The sequence below is a fragment of the Tyto alba genome, unplaced genomic scaffold, assembly GCF_018691265.1.
Source record: "Tyto alba isolate M040663 unplaced genomic scaffold, T.alba_DEE_v4.0 Super-Scaffold_41, whole genome shotgun sequence".
Taxonomy (NCBI): Eukaryota; Metazoa; Chordata; class Aves; order Strigiformes; family Tytonidae; genus Tyto; species Tyto alba.
Window position 1 is genome coordinate 20,957,632 of NW_024881317.1, and position 18,853 is coordinate 20,976,484.

Genomic DNA, 18,853 nt, shown 5'->3' on the forward strand with positions numbered 1-18,853 from the left:
AGCCGCCGGGCCGCGGCGAGGAACCGACTCCCGGGACGGGGCTGCAACCGCCGCGCCCGCGCGCACCAACGAACTCCGGGCGCCGCCGGCCGCGGCCCGGCCACGCCCACTCCCCCCGCGCCCCGCCCACCCCCGCGCGAGCGCCAGGGGAGCGGAGACACGCCCTCCCGCCCCGCCCCGCCCGGCCGCGCACCGAGGCCGCCCATTGGCTGGGGAGCGGTGAAGGGGCGGGTCGCCGCCGCGGGCGGTGGAGCCGCCGCGCGGTGGGCGAGGCCGCCGCGGGAAGACTACAGCTCCCGGCGTGCCTCGCGCGCCGTGCACGGCTCGGCCCTTCACAATTCCTCCCTCCTCTCAACTGCGCGCGCAGAGAGCGGTGTGCTTCCGCCTGCGTGTGTGTGAGGGGAAATAAAGTAGTCCCGGTGCGTTGTTTGCGTTCTCGCGCCGTGATGTTGGGCGATGAGTGCGGGGTGGCGGCGGCGGTGGGTGCTCCCAGCCCTGTTGGGGGTTCGCCTGAGGGGCTGTGCCAGGGGAGGCGAGGTGGCCGCTCTGAGGCAGTGGCGGGGGCGGGGGGGGGGGGGGGCGCGGAGCGATCCGAGCGGGCTGGGAGCGGTAAGGCGGCCGTGCGCGTGAGGGTGGCGACGGCGGCTGCGCGGGCTGAGGGGAGCGAGCGGCGGCGGCCCCGCGCGCTGCGGCTGGGCCGCCTCGGCAGGTCAGTGGGGACGGCCGCGGGCGCTTCTCTCCCCTCCCCTCCCCTCCTCCCCGCCCGGGGCAGGGGAAGGGGGCGGCGGGCGCCCCTCTTCCGCCGCGGTGGGCGGTGGGGAGCGGCCCCCTCGCAGCGCTCCGGCGGCCTGGGGCCGGCCTTGGCCTGGCGGGCTCCGAGGCTGCCGCCCGCCCGCCCGGCCCGGCTCGCCGGCGGGCTGCCTGGGTGCTGTGGCCCGCCGGTGAGGGGGGCTGGGGGCAGGCGCCGGAGCTCGCGGTGGGTGAGGGGGAAGAGCTGGGTGAGGGTCTAGGCACTTGGCTTTCTGTGTTCTCCCTTACGACCCTTATCTCTGCCCTCGGTTTGCAAAGCGATGAGAGATAATAATCTTTGATGGCTCCTTGGTTGTGTTTGCTTATTGTTTTATTAAGTCCACTTAATGTTCCCTTGTCAAGCAGGACATTTATCATAGGACGATTTTCTGATGTTTTTTTCTAGTAAGAAGTTTTCACATTCTGTTTCTGAGGAACTTAAGTTTCTTATCGTTGAGGTTGAAAAAAAAAGCCCCAATCCTGGAGTTGAAAACACTGGAACCACGTGTCTTGGGAGGCGCCATTCATTAAAGTCCCCTGAAGTACCAACACTAGAGTGAAACTGGCCTGGCCCTCGAGTCCTGGAGCAAAGTAGAACTGTGTAGTATTGTCACAGTGCTGGACCTTGCAACAGAGCTAGGAGTAGATGTGGAGCTGGCTGCCAGAGAAATTCTAAGGCAGTAACCCCAAAACTGTCTTGTGAATGAGAAAGATTGGTGTAATTTGGTGTTGATTTGGCATCTAGGAAAATGAGGGAAGGCAGGATAAACATAAGTCCGCTTTCTTACTCACTGGAAAAAAGGAAAATCCCATTCACAGAGGAAAGGAGCTTCTGCTTTCTAGAGAAGTGGTCTCCAACTTTTTTGTCTGCTCATACCTATCAGTAAAAAAAACTTTTTAGCACGCACCCCAGTATACGTGTATTTATTGATTTATCAGTTATATACAGGTACTACTGTATTGGGATACATATAGTATAAATCATACTCAAAAAGAAGATAAAAATTAAATAATATTTTAAAACATTATTTATTAATCTTACAAAAAATGTTTTCTTCTCACACCTCAGTGGATTGTCTTGCATGTTTGACCCACTTTAGAGACAATTTTTCTAGAACACTTACTTTTCAAAATTTGGTTAGGATTACTCTCTCCTAAGCAAATAGAAGCTGGGTGTCATGTCAGTGCTAGTGCCACTGCAGGGGAAGCTTTTTCAGTAGTTTACAGTTACTGCCTTTTTTGGCAGGTAAAGTCTTGTTAGAACTTTGAAAACATCATTCTTTTCTGTGGAAAGTAAGTTGTGTAGGTGGACTAAGCTTGGCTAAGGCCAGGTAGTGACAGGTCTGGGCATAGTAATTTGAGGGAACCATGCTCTAGCAAGTTTATGTCTGTTATTCTGAAGTGATCATTCTTAATTGTGTAAGAATATAAACATAATCAGCTGTTGAAAAGAAAGAATTTATTTTCATTACTTTTTAAAAAATCCAGGCCACGTGTAGGTACACTATCTGGTATTTGAAGGTATCAGGGAAATGTTGTTTTATCTGGTTTTGTTTTCTTACACGCTTACATTATATGTTTGATCAGAAGGGATGTGATATTCAGCATTTATAGAACTATACCAGTTGCTGGCAAATACTGTAACTTCAGAGGCCAGGAAATTTAGGGAAGTGATGAATTTTTTTTTGCTGTCGCTAGAAATCTGGCATGTCTGAAAATAGAAGTTGAGATTACTAATTCTAAGGAGGTCTAGGCTTAGAAATGGTGGCTAAAGCAGAGTATTCAGATTAGTCTTGAAATACTTAAGTTAGCTTTTGTATAGGATATTAGTGGTTTTCGGAATAGAAGTGAAGATTGTGTGATCTGACCCCACTGTCTTGACTGGAAATTGAATATCTTTTTCCTTTGGTAGCTCATGATGACAGGTTCACCTTTTATGACTCAGAAAAGGGAGAAGAGAATCATGTGTTTTCTTTTTTTTTCAAGACTGATGTTTCTTTAGCACCTGAGAATAGGGTTCAACTCTTCTGTGTGTACCTGGCTGTTAGAAGATGACTCGAGCAAATTCTAGTACTTTGAAATAAAGCAGCCGAGAGGAGAGAGATTCTTACTGTCTTCTGTCTTCTGTTCTTGCAGGACGTCTTCCCTCAACAAGTCTGGCCTTTCTGTGTCTGATGGCCAGGGACTGCACCGAGAACTGAGGAGACGTGCTGATTTCCCTGGTGCTCCTAGGTACCTGATTGAAAGCAGTGACTGTGAGCTGTGTTTTTGCTTTGTACCCACATCACAAAGTTATTCTTAGCATCAGGGCACAGGAATTGAGAAAACTGTAAACTAATGTGTTCAAATTAACTTTGTAAGCTTTCTTTGTTAGTGCATCTGTTCAGAATGTATTTAAATAAAGGGTCAGTTAGTATCAAGGTGTGACAAATTCTCAAGGTATGCCCCCTCACCTGTTAAAGCAAGGTCAGCCTTTCATAGTAAGTGCTTCTCTTTGATTAAATAGGATTTGTTTTAGGGTCAGTTCTTGGATGAAATTTGTTTCAAGCTTACCACTGACTGGGACAAAGATTGCAGGCAAATTTAGAGCATTTTCACTAAAACAAGCTGATAGAAGTTTCTGAATTCTTGCTGTACCTCCTGGCTTCTCCAGGCTGTGGTTGAAAAACTCAAGTACTCTCATGATTACTTAAGTGCCCACAGACCTGTACTGATTTTTTTTAAGTGTTGTGGCATGTGCTGTGAGAAACTGTTAGATGTTAGAGCACAAGTGAAGAGGCTGCACTTGCAATAATGGGGATACTCTTCTGATAATGATCTGTGAGAGAGAGTATCTCAAGGGAACAGGCAGGCACAATTTCAGGGATAGTAGGTGAATGAAGAAAGGTTGTCTTTTTTTTTCTTTTTGCTAGTTGTCCATGCACTCTAATAAAATGTCCTTTCTGTCTATAATTGGATTGGCTTTGGAGAGCTCCCAAAACTAAGTTGCTCTCTGCATTCCTTTAAGCTTTTTTATTTTTTAGTTCCATGATTTTGCTTAGAATAAGAGAGGGAGTTTTTCTTGCATTCATGGGAGCTATTAAACTTCAGCTGATTTTAAGACATGAAGAGTTGTGAATAAAAACACTTCAACACTTAAGTGTTCATTAGGTATGAATTTACTAAGAACAGCTTGTGTTGAGAAACCACTGTTATTTTCCCCAGTGGATTTGTTCATGAAAGCAGCTAAGACTAGTTGGAGTCTATTTGAAATATACTGTACAAGTGGTAACTAAAACTTTTAATAATACTGCAGGTCAGCCTCCATTGGCAAGATCTGCAGTGCTGGCTGTGTTGTACTGTTTGAGTACAGAACCGGCTTGTTCCTGCTCCAGTGCCATCAGTTGTGCAGCCGTTAGCTCACGTGGCAGCTGTTAGGTCTTAATATGTGTAGTCTGATACTGGTCGTTGAATTTTGAGGGCAAAACAACTGGATCTAAGCTTGTACATGGACTGCCAGGGTTATTCCCAGTGGGATAGGTCAGATGGTAAACCATTTCAAACAGACTAGTCTTGTAATACTCTCTTCCGTAAGGGGATTGTTGGGATGTATCTGGTAAAGGTTTTTGTATGCAAGTTAATCCTACAGAGGGTTAATTCTTATTAAAGGAATAACTTGCGTTGTTCATACCTATCTGTGAGGGACAAACCTGAGACTGACATTCTATTTCTGAAGGGCTACTTAATAACAGTTTTGTACAGACAGCATTTTGTGAGTTGCAGTTAGAGCTAGTTTTGAATGACTGTGTTTATCTGGGAATAATCTTCATCCTGTGTTACAGGGGAACAAAACCAATTGCAGTGGAACAACTGAATACTTCCAAGTTCTAAATTTATTAGGAATTTTTCCCTGTTCCTCGACCTTACTCTCACAAATGCTGATGTACTTTGAAAAAACTTGTCCTTCATAAATGACATCAAGAACACTACTGACTAGATTTTTTTATAGTAAATATGTTAAATGTAAGCTGTGGAAAGTTGTCTTCTAAGAGGCTTATTAATGAGTCATAAGACTTTGGAATGTGTCTTCTGGGCATTATGGCTGAATAAGTAATGAGGTGAGCAGCTGACACCCTTGAAGATGGGAAGAGTTGTCTTAGTCAAAAGACTAAGTGACATAAAGTTTTGTTACTGAAGATACTAATGTATGAAGCTCATAAGAGAACGAGGATAGTGCAAGTGTCAGTTACTAATTGAATTCAAGAGACTTAAGACTGATGGAATTTATTTCTGAATGCTTCACCCTTTTTTTTTCCTTCTGTTAACTAGGGCACAACACAGAGGATTTACTGGAAATTTAGAGAATTATCAGGGGGAAGTCTACTTTTGTTTTATTGTTGTGTTCAAATATGAAAAGATAAATTCACAGCTTTAATTATATAGTGGTGTCTGAGGGATTGTTTGCAGCCAAAAGAAACTCAACAAAGTGTTCGTAATTTCCCTTCAAAATATTTGTCATCTATAGAACTTGCTAGGCCTTTAAGTGGTGGTATATATGATTTGTGCTTTCTGCTCGGGGGTGTAATTCTGAAGGAACTTGAGCCAGTGAGTCTTTGCTGCTGTTGCCCTCTGATGCTATCAGTCATGCCTGTTTTTGGCAAACGGGTTTGAAGAGTTTGAGATGAAAACTTTATCTAGCTGGTAAATTAGTTCAAGGACTCAGACAAGTTGAAAACCAGTTTGCATGAACGCCAGTGTGGAAAGTGTGACTGGTTGTGAAGAAGACTGGGAGTAAAAAGATGGGGAAGTGGTAAGGCCCCTGGTTTAACTGTAATTTAAAACTCTACAATGTATGAAATCAAGGGGAGTACTCAACCTTAGATGCTCTGGATCCATGCTGATACAATAAAGAATTGCTGAAAGGCTAGTTCTGTTCCTGTTCTTTATTCTGAAGCTTACCTGATGATGCAGCAGGTCAGAGGATGTTACTGTCAGGAAGGGGCATTGCTTTGCTTTCACTTTAGCCCCTGAACCAGCTTGCTGCTTCTTAGTGCAGCACTTCTGGCTGAAGAGAAACAGGCCTGCAGTTTCTGAAGGGAATAGGACAATCCCCTTAGGTGCCACTGGCTGTGATGTTAGGTTAAACTGCACTGGGTAGCTAGCTACTCAGATGGTGCAACTGTTATCTGTTTGTTCCCTGGATGTGGTAAATGTCCCAGCAAGTGCAGGGAATGAGAGTGATTTGGGATTTTTTTTTTTTTTTTTTAAAAAAAACAACCATAATGGATGACTAAGGAATATTTTGTATGATAGTGGACCTAAATATGTACGTAAGCTTGCACTATGCTTGCTTGCTTTAGTAGGATGGGTTCTCAGACAGTCTTAACCAAATGGTGGTTAAAGCAGGTCTGACTTAACTGTGTCTAATCTGTAGTTCTTATTTTAGGTGAGTGCTATGAGATGAACTAGTGGGTTTTGTGATTTTTTGTACTTGTTACTTAAGCGAGGGACAGTCTGTTTTTCTTGAAATTCCCTTGGTTGCTGTTTCAAAGCCTTGGACATAAGGTGGTGTGTTGTTTTCTGACTTTGAAGTACTGTTTCTGAAAACTAATAATTGACAAAACATCAGTATCGCAAATGAACTCTTTTTTTTTTTTTAAGAATAGTCTGTCATTTGTGTAAGAATAGACCAAGTAATAATCTCAGGCTTATGACTCTGGGGCCATAATTATATGTTGAATCATATCAACCGAAGGTCGTATTTCTTATGTAATGGAGTTAGCATCCCATACTAGTGTTGAAAATATGCTGTGTATGACAATATATGGAAGGAGAAGGTGTCAGTCTCCATAGCTGGAAAAAGAGCGGAGAGCTGTGGCAAAGCAAGTTCTGGTAATAGTATGAGACTATACAACAGAGAAGACAGATCAACACCAAGCAAAATACTGAAAACTGTAAACTGTGAATCTTCTTTCACACTTTTAAATCTAAAGTTCGCTAACATCACATTTCTGCCAAGAAGATTGGGGGGCGGAGGGGAATGTTCCCATTACAAGATAAATGGCACTCAAAGGTAAGAGAAGAAAGCTTGGTGTACATTTTAGTTCTAAGGGTTTGTTTGCATTTTCTTACTGATGTGCTGAACCTTTTTGCTTGGTACAGTGCTCCTCTCGTGTCCCGCTTCTTCACAACCTGCCTTAAGAATAATCTTCCCTGTTTGCATTTTCAATCATCCAGTGCATTGACAAAGACATATTCTGATACTTAAAGGATAAAAAATTTGAGATTTATTGAAGAAAGATATTCCATTTAAAGCTACTGTATCTTTAAATACACAAGCATCTTGTTGGAATGTCTCATTAATCACAAGTTCAATAGAATTTCTAGAGCAGATGAGCAAATCTTGACAGTCTCCGAAAGTCCTGAAATAGAGAGACATATTAGAATGTTCTTATTTCTCCTTCAGGGTGTATTTCTTAATGAGCAGGTTTTACATTTGTTCTTGCTGCTTGGATCTGTGTGTTTGTGATTGTCTCAACAAAGGAGGGCTCTAAAACAGGAGCTGGCGGTTTGTGACTCAGAACAGAGTACCAGAGCAGTGATAAATTGGGAGAATTTTGGAAAACTTAGTGGAGACAGTGTAGCATTAGAAGATTCATTCTTTCTGTTGGAGTTTAAACTTTGCCAATGCAAAATCAAACAATAACCACAGGAAAAAGGTGTTGTTCATATGTGCCTGGTTAGCAGTGTACTTATGTAAAAAACATGGCATAACAGATTTTTTCAGTCCTGACATCTAACCAGTTACTATCATAGGTAACCATGCTAAAGTCTGCTGGAGCAGATTTCTGGCTTGTTCATTTGCTGCAGTATGCTTTAGCTGGTAGTGCACGTAATTCATGCTACTGATGAACTGAAATAGAGATGACCAGTATTTGACTAAATTGTCATTGTTTCAATATGTGGCAAACATGGCAGAATAAACTTCAGCTACTCTTCTGCTGAGTTTCATTAAGATAAGAAAGTATATTTGCTGCAATTCGTATAAGATATGATGAGCCAGTATAATAAGTATCCCTTGTTAGAACAAACGAATTGGAATTTGTGGAATTCAAGTTCTATTTCCAGATTTATGGGAAAGAATCCCAGCTTTCATCATGAGAATAAATGCTTAGGTTTAGATTGGGGAAAAAAAAAAAAAAACCAAACCTGAAAAAGTCAATTCAGTTTATGAGATAATCCTAATTTTTTTCTGGTAATCATAGTTCCTCCCACTTGTGACTGTTTTGGGGCCCTCAGTTACTGGAATCATTTCAAACGTTCCTCATTTCTGACACCACTAGAATTTTAGTGAGAGCACTGCATCTCAGGCTGTAGGGTTATAGAAATCTAAGTTGCTAACTCTTTGATGTACTACCTGCAACCCTTTTTCGTCTGCCAGCTGCAATGCTTGTTGGATCCTTTGAGCCATTTCACCCTTTAATCTGACATAAACTTATTTCATAAACGAGCAAAGATATTCTGTTTCTTTAGCATGTTGAAACACATGACTTGTCCAGTGAGCAGAGATGCCAGGCTGAAGATGATGCTATCTGAGTAGTTAGTATTTAAATAGGCTTAGGCTGCCATAAAACTATAACCTAAGGCAGTAAAGAACTATAGCCTGCACCTTCTAGCACTTGATTTATCTTCATTGCTGGCAGATGACACTTTTGAATGCTTCCCTTAATGTCATGTGAAAACTACAACCAACTACTAGCAGAATGAGTCCGAAAAATTATCTTCAGTGATTGGGCATGGCTCGTGTAGCTTAATGTGACCATTTACCATGTGTGGGAGTTTCCATACACATTCTTTTTTTAATAAGCTGTGGTATTTCTTTGAGCTCTCTGAGTCCTTTCAGCTATGTACCTGAGCTGGTGGAAGATATCCAGCTTCCCCTCTACGCTGCCATTCTCCCAAAGGGAAGAGTTGGGGAGTTACCAGACTTTTCAGAGCTGCTCTAAGCTGTGGAGATTGCTGTATCCAGGTGAGAAAGGAGAAGGAAGCAAGACCTCCCCTTCTCTGCAGCATTAAGCTACTACTCTGTAACCCATCCTTTGATCTAGGTTGTATCAAAATATGCAAAGCTTGAGAAAGAAAATTGTATTCATCTCATGCTCAATTTATGCCACCAGGATTTTGCCAATTTCCCATTCTGCTTCATCAGTTGACAGTAGTGTATAACTCATTGTGTGACATTATCAGGATTCTGTAAACTGTTGACTAACACCAAACACTTAATGGAAACCTGGAAGCACAAATCATATTTTTAAGCCCTGAGTATAGGAAAAAGGCAGAAAATAGCTTCTGAATCATATTAGTTTGATCCCTGGCTTTTTAAATGTCAGTTGAAAGTCACAAATAGTGCCTGATTCATCCTGCTTTCTGAAATTTGATGTCTTTGAACAAAATAACATGAGTTTAAAACTTATTGATTACTTGGTGAGAGGTAATGTGACAACTGCTTTTTCAATAGTTGTGGTTTGTTAATGTGGTTTAGCTTTTTGTTTTTGAAGACTGTACTCAGGCAAACCACACTTCATGTTTGGTCACACTTAAACTAGTATACCTCAGAATGGGTAAGGGCTGGGGAAGGCCTCCTTTGAAGGAGTGGTGTGAAGAAGTGTTGGAGGTGACTGGATAATCCAGCTGTGAAGGTTAGCATTTAGTGAAGCCCTGAGCAGCTAAGCCTTTGGTATAAGTACAGCAGCTGGTGCTGCTACAGCTACTTTTGGAATTCATAAGGGGGTGCAAGCATACTGGAAAAATCAGTCTGAAAATGGGTGAAAGGCATATTTTCAGTCCTAAAAATGAATTCAGGTGCTGCATTTGTTTAACTTATTGAAAGGATACATTTATCAAATAACATGTTAATCAGAATTTATTGGTATAGGTTCTTAGTTTATTGAGTCTAGCCTGCAAAAACATAAAAAAATCTGACTGCAACAATAGAAGGTTATACAAATTTACTCTGTATAACTACCATGTGGGACAGCTGATGCAGTGATGATTCTCTTACTGTCAGTCTTTAAAACAAGACTGGGTAACCGTTGGGTAGATCTGAATTCCTCTGTGTTTCTTTTCTTAACAGAGGGTAGCTGTCCCGTGCTAAATGGATCAGTCTGGGTGATCACAGTCATCCCCTCTGGCCTGTGGATGTGGGTACACTGCAGCTTTACAAACAGAAAATAAGCTTGTTTAGGTCTAGCCCAGGAAACTATCGAAAGTATAAAAATCTTGCAAGTTTTTATATTAGACAAACCAAAGTGGTTTTTGTCTTGACATTTGATTAAATTTGATTGTTCATCTGTTTACATTTGGATACAAAAAAAGCTATAGAATTAATAACTACATGTTACTAGAATAACTGCAGTTCACCTTAGGTGAATTGTTTTGAGTGAGTAGTGCTATGAAAATCATCCTAATATCAAAGATACTATCCTTAATTGAGAAACCTTTTCTGTTAATATTGTCTTAACCTTATGAAAACTTAAAATTCATTACAAGTATGAGAAAATGTGAACTCCGTTATAGGTGGCTTACTTGCCTTTTCTCTAGGAAAATGCTTTAAATGTTTGGAGTTCTTTTAGGTAAGTTACTTGCATAATTTTATTGCAAAAAACATACCTTCTGTCCCAGTGCCTTTTCAACAAAGTATTTCTCAGGAGAATTACAGAAAATACTTTTATCAGAAGGGTTTGCAAAGCATGCAGAAAAAAGTTCTTATGAACTTTCCAGAATGTTCCTAATGTTTATGTTCTTTCATTGCTATTATGTGGAAGAGTATTGCAAGTACTGATATACAGATAAACACGCACAAAGGATTTACATTTTTATGGTGAGGAGGAGTATGAAAGCAGAAGATTTTAAATGCCTAGTAACGGCTAGAAACTAAAAAAAAAAAAAAACCAAAAACTTCAGCTTTTATCTCAGTGTCTTTATATTACAGACTTCTGGGAATTATGTTTAGAAAAATGTTTTGTCTCTACTGATGCATAATTCTTTATTCTTAAGTCTGAGGTCAGTAATGTTTGTCAGGTAAGTGCCTATAATTGACTTTTTATGAAGATATTTAAATAATACTGTATAAATGTAGGAACTTCCTGGTCTATAGCTCTAGTGCATGGTTGGGTTTTTTCCTTCCAGCTTGTGTGAATGCGGTTCAGTGAGTGACTGGTAGAAGACTTGGGGTAAGTGATGGGGCAGGATTGTGATAATGCAGCCTTGCAGTAATACATTAACTGAGAGTCATCATGTAAAAGGTACACTAGTTTGTCATATGCTGATAAATTTTACTCCAATGCGTTGTCAGTTTAGAATAGGAAATGTATCTGTCATAGCTCAATTTTTGAGACTTGTATCTCTGGTTCTGAACTTGCTTGGTAGTATCTCACTATTGTGGATGCATTTGTATTCCATTTGTAATTAAAAATACAGAAATTTGAGTGTGTTGGTATTAAATACTACAGTGACAAACCATGATTTGTAACTGCCTTTGAGAAATTAAAAGATTATGGAGGCTTGTTGAAGCCCATAAGGAGATGGTGCCATGTGGGAAGAAGGTGATGGAGTTGAAAGAAATTGTTTTGATGAGAGGATGCAGAGAGATTCATAAGATCTAATTTTTAAAGCCATAGTGAGAAATTAGGGCATCAAGTACCCAGTCTCATTATAAAAATGAATTTGCCTCTGTAAGTGATGTCTCTGCAGTCACTAGCTGAAGCAAAGGTGCCTTTAGCTTTCATTTTAGAATTAAAAGACAACTTTGAGGTTACAGTATGGTCAAGCAGCTGATTCTTGGAGGAGTCAAGAAATCTGAATATTCCCCAGGTTCTTTCTTCCAGTGAGTTCTTGGGCAGTTTTTCCACTTGTCTCTGATTTTTGTGACCTTTCTCTCATGCAGATAGACCTACCTTCAAACATAATAGCTCCCAGACTCACTCGTGGCAGCAGTCACTCTGAAGTCTGAACTGCTGTACTTATAGTAAGGAGGAAAAGATTTGTTTTTTTTCTGGAAGGGCTTGCATATCGCTACTAGTGGTATGAGTGTTAGTTTGTGAACCGTTGGCATAAAATGTCTCTTCAATTTTTGATATAGTGGAGACCTAATTTCTTTTCAGATTTAGACCCCTATTGTCATGCAAATAATTGTATATCCTCTGTGAGGCTGAAAATGAGAACTTATCTTTTGCTTATATGCAATGAAGGCCTTGATGTTACAGTATCTTCTTGGTCTCTCAGTTGCCTGTCCCTATAATCTTGTGAAAGCGTATGCAGTTCGTTATGCTGTGAGCTCCACTTGAAGGACAGAATATATTGAAAAAGTGGACTAAGTAGTGGAGTGGCCAGCACAGTAGCCCTGAGCTAAGCTTTTTATTTGAAGAAAAGAAAAAACCTACTTAAAACTGCTACTGGATTAAACCTACTTGCAATCACTGAAAGTTGAGTTCTGTGTAGTGAGTTTAACACATAACTCCTATCTGAAATGACAGCTTGACAGTGGTTTTTACAATTTGTTGAAATGATTTGAATTGGGGTTAATACCACTTGTTGTATTCAGAGTTGAGCTTAATACAAAGGGTGAGGGAATCTTTGTGTAGGAGCAGTATAATATTGGAAGTCCAGCTGTAGCTTCAGTAATTGGAGAGAAGATCCTGGATTCCTTGTGAAGGCTGCTGTTGATGGATGGACTGGGAGAGGTGTTGTCTGATACTCCTCTTTTCTATTCCGGTGGCCACTGTAAGGAATTTTTTCAACTACTTTTATGTCCTGTCCTCTATTCATCACTGTCTCTGTCCTGAGAATAAGCAGTGCTTATTTCTTCAGCTGTTGTTAGCCTTCCTAACACATACAAAAAGAGCAGTGAGGACATTTGCTGGTTTACTTCTGGGTTGACCAGAAGCTTTGAGCCAGACAGCATACCATGCTAGTGTCTGCCATAACGATGACCTTCGTTTGAGTTTTCAGTAGGTGTTGGAACCAGATGACCTCCAGCAGTCCTTTCTAGTCTAAAACAGTCTTTGAGACATTAAATGTGAATGATACAAGAGACGCATTTCTTCATTCATAGAAGTGGGTTTAATTCAGTATAGCAGAAAATGTGTACTTTTCTCACATGGTTCCCTTTTTGTTCCTCCACAACTGGACAGGACCAACCAACAAAGAAAATGAGGTGACTAGACACATGCTTTGCTCATTAATGCTTTTCTGGATGAATCTTAGTCAGCAAAACTAGTTAGAATCTGCAGATTAATTTTTCTATCGTTAGAAGATATTTACATATAAAATGTGTGATTATCAGGTGATAGGAAATGTTACAGAGAAATACATTTTAGATAGGAATAGAGACAAGTTCATGGTGATTAAGACATGAAGATTTGAGTAGAGGAAAATTTCATTGTGAAGTGGGTGAATGCTTCTTGTTAATTGAACTGTTAGCTGTAAGTGAAACATACTTCAGTTGTCCAGAAAATACAATTTTTACAAGCTGAAATTTTGAAGAGTCTTTTCTAGCGAGCTTTGATTACTTAGTATAGTTTCAAATAATAGGCTTCTCCTTTTATTTGTCTTTTACATGCTAAACTCCAAGACCAGCGCGTATTATGCTGTGAATGGGAGATATTAAGTAGTGTCTGATGCAGTAGTCCTGTATGGTTTCTCAGGACTCTTTATTTACACATTGCAACCTCTTCTTGGAGCTCTATTCATTAGTGTTATTTGTTAGGAAGCAATAGGAGAGGTGACTAGCCTGTTTTGAGAACTATGCGCTCATTGCTGAAGAATCAGTGTGTGCTACTTAGGGCAGCCAGGTAAGGGTTACCTAAAGTTTTACTTAAGTTCTTCTGGGGTGGATATTTTATCATGAAAAACAAAGCTCAGCTGAGATTTTAACTGAACCTGCTGGATTCTTTTTAGTGAATTTACCATGGAGCTTTGGAATGCCATGGGCATATTTTGTCTACAGTTATACATAGATGACCCTTTCTAGAGGTCAGGAAACAGTTCCAGGGTGGGAATTAGCTTTTTTGGGAGACTGTTAAAGACCAGGAAAGCCAGGCTTTCATTACTGTAATAAATCTTTTATCTCAGGAAGTCCATAAGCTCAAATAGGACTGTTAAAGTTTTCAAAGAAGCGAAGTACTTTATGCTTTTAAAATTGTAATGTTTAAAAAAGCAGTGTCGTGCGTTTTTGCCTTTGTTCTGAGAGATGTGGGGAGGAGCAAAATACAGATGAGTGTCTTTTCAGAGGAACCTTTTTTAAATGAAAAGGGAGTGCTGGGTACTGGAAAGGCAGTTGCCTACCTGAAAAGCCCCTGAGCTAATTTTTAGGATTAAATGTGGTAATGGATCCTCCAGTAATCTGTTTATTCGCTTCTAACAGGCTCCAAAAGGTAACCAGGGAAAGTAAGTTTCTTGAATTTGCAGCACTGTGCTTGCAATTGTGTTGTAAAATGTTTAGGCTTCACAAATGAAAAGACAGAGTATGGCCTAAACTGTTTCCCACCGGTGTGCTTTGTCTGCTTCTGATCAAGGCAATGAACTTCTGATTATGAGTTTATACTGAGGTGAAATCTGTGTTGTAGCCCTTCTGAAAATACAAATTTTTCCATTTTCCCACTATTTAATACTGTGTAAACCAGAGTGAAATCTATGTTGTAGCCCTTCTGAAAATACAAATTTTTCCATTTTCCCACTATTTAATACTGTGTAAACCAGAGTGTTACTGACCTTTTGTCAATGATCAAGCAGACTTTAGTTCTTATTTCTCTTTGCAGTAAGAATTGCATAGTATGTATTAGTCAGATTCTCATGACGACTTCTAGATGTCTGAAAGCAAGCACTACCAGTTAGTTGAAATGTCCAAAGTAAGAGTTATGATTGGTAGAGTTTTAAAGACTGTGTCTGAAGTTTTTTTGTATTCTTAGCTCTTAGAGATTTCCTATATCAACTTCTTTAAACCAGCTATGCATCTTTACCCATATATGGGGTGTTGGGATAATATTTATGCTTTAGGTCAGAGGAACCATATTTACTTAACAAATATATATAGGAGTTAAGTCATCAAAAGGAAATGTAAAAGCAGTATAAATCTTTGCTGTTTGCTAAATACGGTAAATACTCAAAGTTGAATGCCAGATATCTTTCAGAACATTTATATCTAAACATGGCACAGGAACTCCTTCAAACTTAAGTCCTTGAGACCTTGTGTTACATGCGATACCTCGATCTTCATCTCTACACAGCCTCCAGCCTACTGGAAAAGATTTATATTCTCTTTTAGGACTAAATCTATTGTGTATGTAGTTCAACTCTATTTTGCAGAATTTGTGAACGATTCCCATCTGCAGTTCCTTGTTTCCAGCATCTGAGAAGCAGCTGTGGAAGGAGGTTGGAAGAGCAGATTATTGTAGGTCTTAGCCGCACTTTTCCCAGGTTCTTGTTTGCTATTTGGCTCCCGGCAGAGATGCTCTGCTCTTAGTCACTGCTGTTCCCTGGTTTCTTTTGACCTCTTGCCTATGATATGACAGGACAGGCACAAAGAAGAGATTGTAGCATCAGTAAGGAAGTCAGTAGGAGGAAGTTAGCCACTGTCCTTACAGCAGTTTGTTGAGGCTACTGGAAGTGTCTTGGGGATCAGATGAAATATGAATGTTTCCCAGTAGTTTAGAGTGCTCAGGCTAGGGTATTTAGGCATGCTGCTGGCATGGCTTCTTTCTTTTCAGTCCTACTTCAGCTGCAAAATTAAGTGTTTTCTTCATGTATGCCACAGATGTTCCAGAAATGTGCTCTCTGCCTGCCTTTTCCCATACCTCACACACATCTCTAGATATCTGATTTGTTGATTAAAACTGAGAGCAGACTACTCCAGTAGACTTATGCCACTATTGTTTTTTATCCTTGTTTTCCATTTGTGATGCTAAACAGCATAATATCCTGTTGCCTTTGGTGGATGAAGATGAGGATAGGTAAAGTTTTATTCTAACTTGTCTACATTCTTCTATTGATATAAGTTAATTTCTTTTATGGAGCCATGGAAGTACCAGGGTTCTTGTATGGTTTTAAAATTTCTGTGTTTACCTGTTTGGTGGTAAGAGGGGAATCCTTTTGTGTGCCTAGTTAAGAACATATAGTTTATGTCTTTCCAAATATTCCTAAATTTTTTTATTCGTGTTCTGGGTATTGTCTTTCCCTATAGTATTTATCTTTACACATTTCATCTGTGGCCTGAGACAACTTCAAAATCTTGTTAGCACTGGTCAGAGGAGCTGTCTGCTGTTCCAGGAGAGAGGGTGCTTTGGCAGGATCGTGCTGTCACTTCTGTTTCTGTTTCGTTTCTTTTCATGAATCCAGGCAAGGTTTTATAAGCAATGTCCACAGATATCTTGATACTTGCTTGAAACTCATGTCTGCTTTTTGTGCTTGCTTTCCTTATTTTTCCATGAGTCTGTTTGAGGTCTATACAATTTTTATCCTATGATGTCAATGATATGATGTGTGCAGAACATTCCCAAAGGAAAGACTGTTAGAAGAGCCTTGGCTGAAAAGGGATTTTGGTGCACTTCTTGCAATATATATCCAGACTTTCGTTTCTGATACAAAGTAATCTATTACCAGAGAGCTGTAAGAACAGATTAGAAACTGTCCAATCCAGATCTTCGCTATTCTTGCTATTAGAAAGAATTTGCTAGTACCAGTTCTGTTGATCATCTAAAGGGAAAGATATAGCAGATCGGAGTAAATGTTTATATACCTGTTATTTTGCACAACTAAGGCTATCTAAAAATTGTAATTTCTTCTAAATGGCAGAATTTTGACTGCTCAAACTCCGTTGTTGTATGCTGGAATAGTGCAAGGCAACAGTAAGAAAATGGTGAGCAAGAATGTATGGAAGCTGGTGTGTCATATTTTTTTTCTAAAGATGGGTCTTTTCTGAAAAAGGGCAGAATTAGTTGCCTGTTTTGTGTGAGAATCACTGACTTCCCACACTTGATTTCCTCTGACCTTTGTCCCTGTACCCATATCAGTACATTTAAAATATCCAGTTCCATGCTGACTTTGTGGCTCTTGAGGTCAGAGTAGATGCTTTTGTGTTGGGTCATGAAGCCTGTGGTGAGTCATTCAAGTATATACTCAATCCCTTTTTCAGTATATTCTCACATCCAAAGTATTCAACCCCATATTCTGTAAAATGCCCAGTAATAACTTGTTTTGGTGGATATGTGCATGAGAAATTCCCATTTGTATTCCTCTGTGGCAGCAGCTAGAGTCTCCTCTCCCAGAATTTAAGTGCACTAGGAGTATATGTGATGAGTAAGGCTTTGAGAGAGAGCAGAAGTGCTAAAACAGCTTTAAACCAACTTTTTAATTTCAGCAGGTGTATCGACTCTTTAATTATTTTCAAATATGTAACTTTTCATTTCACTGGCCAGTCACAATCAGGTTTCTTTGACATTCGGTTATCTTTAGTTCAGAATACTTGTTTAGTACTTTAAATCAAAGTAGTCCTCAAGCATTAATTAATACTGTTTCTTGTTTCACTTGTGTGATGCTGGTAAATGTTAGAGCTGGGCAAACACCATGAAAAACTTCAGTCTGTTCATTTACATTTTTTAATAAACTGCTTTGCTCATGGCACTTTTATGTTTGCATTCCACAAACAGTGAAATGTTTTAGTCTTACTGACATAAATGATCAGAGGAACTGAACTTTAATTTTGAAGGAAAGTAAGTGTTTACTTACTGATGGGGAAACTAACAGGATCTGGTGAATTCCTGGATGGTTTATAATCACTGTGGTTTCAGAGAAGTGTCTGTGCTCCAGGTGTGGTTTGTGTCTGTTACGTAGTTGGTGGTTGTGATTTTTTTTTTTTTTTTTTTATGGGGTATTTCTTTTGCCATGATAATATAAAAGTAGCTATTGGAAAACTTTGTCCTTTGCAATATGAGGTCCTCAGATCCTAGAGAAATTTTCAAATGACAGGGCCTATAGTAAGTGGATGTTCAAAGGAGGTTTTTACAGAAAAATGAAAACAGCCAGTGCCATCCCTGGTAGTCATATACTGGATTTACCTGAGGTAGAGTGATTAAAATAAAAAGTTCTCAAGATTTCTTCTGATACTTATTTTTTGTGATCTGAATGATTTGTATTTTCTCATGTGAGATCTAGAACATGAGGATTACATTAATTTTGCAGGCTTGTATATATTAGTTGCCATTTAAAATAATACCACTGATACATTAAGAAAGTTAATTCAGAATAAAATGAACTATCCTAATCCATAGATGCTTAATACCTGTAATGAGGGGCTGGACAACAAAGCCTTCTCTCTGGATACGTGTACCAGTTAGTGATTTTAGTTCTCTAGGGGTGGATAGCACCACTGATCATAGTAATCTCATTGAGGGGTTACGTTTACCCTTGGGTGATCTAAAAAGCTTGTTTACTGCTGATACAAAATTTCTTTCATATATTTGAAGGAAGGGGGAGTTCAGTATGTTGCTGTTCTTGCTTTTTTCTGCAGGGTTGAGTGTATACCTTTCCTGTGTGAATAAGGGCTTAAATTCCAGAAATCGGGGGGATTTTATATATACGAGATACCTTGTATATGCCCCATCGTAATATATTTATATAAATAAAAGTAGAATATAGAATTGAACAGTTGTGTTTTTTAAAAATACATTTTTGCAGATGCTTAGCAGCTGTTTCTAAGGTTTGAGTATTAATAGCTTTGATAGCATTTGCCACAAAGTTCCAAATAAACTAAGCATAAAATTAAGCTTTACATCTTTCCCTTCTTTCCTTAAGCTGCCTCGAAATGCAGTGGAACTCTGGAAATTTTTCCTGCAAGTCTTTATTTTGGTCTCTAGTGCTTCTTTATTTTTACTTCTTGCCAGTAAAAACAAAAGCATTTGGCTGTTCTCTGGTATATACTTTCTGGTCTGAGAGAAAAATCTTCATCCCATTAGGTTTGGCTTGCAATTTTCCTAAAGTCACAAAGACCTTTGCCTAATGAGTTGCTTATAGGGAAAAAGTCAAACCTGAT

At 39.8% G+C, this 18,853-nt stretch overlaps 1 protein-coding gene across 6 annotated transcripts in view; it reads left to right on the forward strand.

Moving 5' to 3' along the window:
* The first annotated feature begins 369 nt into the window (after positions 1–369).
* Positions 370–18,853, forward strand: part of HMG20A (high mobility group 20A) — a 44,725-nt gene continuing 26,241 nt past the window's right edge. For 2 of the 6 annotated variants that reach the window (XM_042804145.1, XM_042804150.1), the window contains exons 1-2: positions 642–709; positions 2,926–3,021. The gene's annotated coding sequence lies outside the window, so the exon portion shown is untranslated. Of the gene's footprint in view, positions 420–635; positions 710–2,925; positions 3,045–8,380; positions 8,798–18,853 lie in introns of those variants that run through there. The other 4 variants (XM_042804148.1, XM_042804146.1, XM_042804147.1 and 1 more) reach the window with 4 other exon arrangements.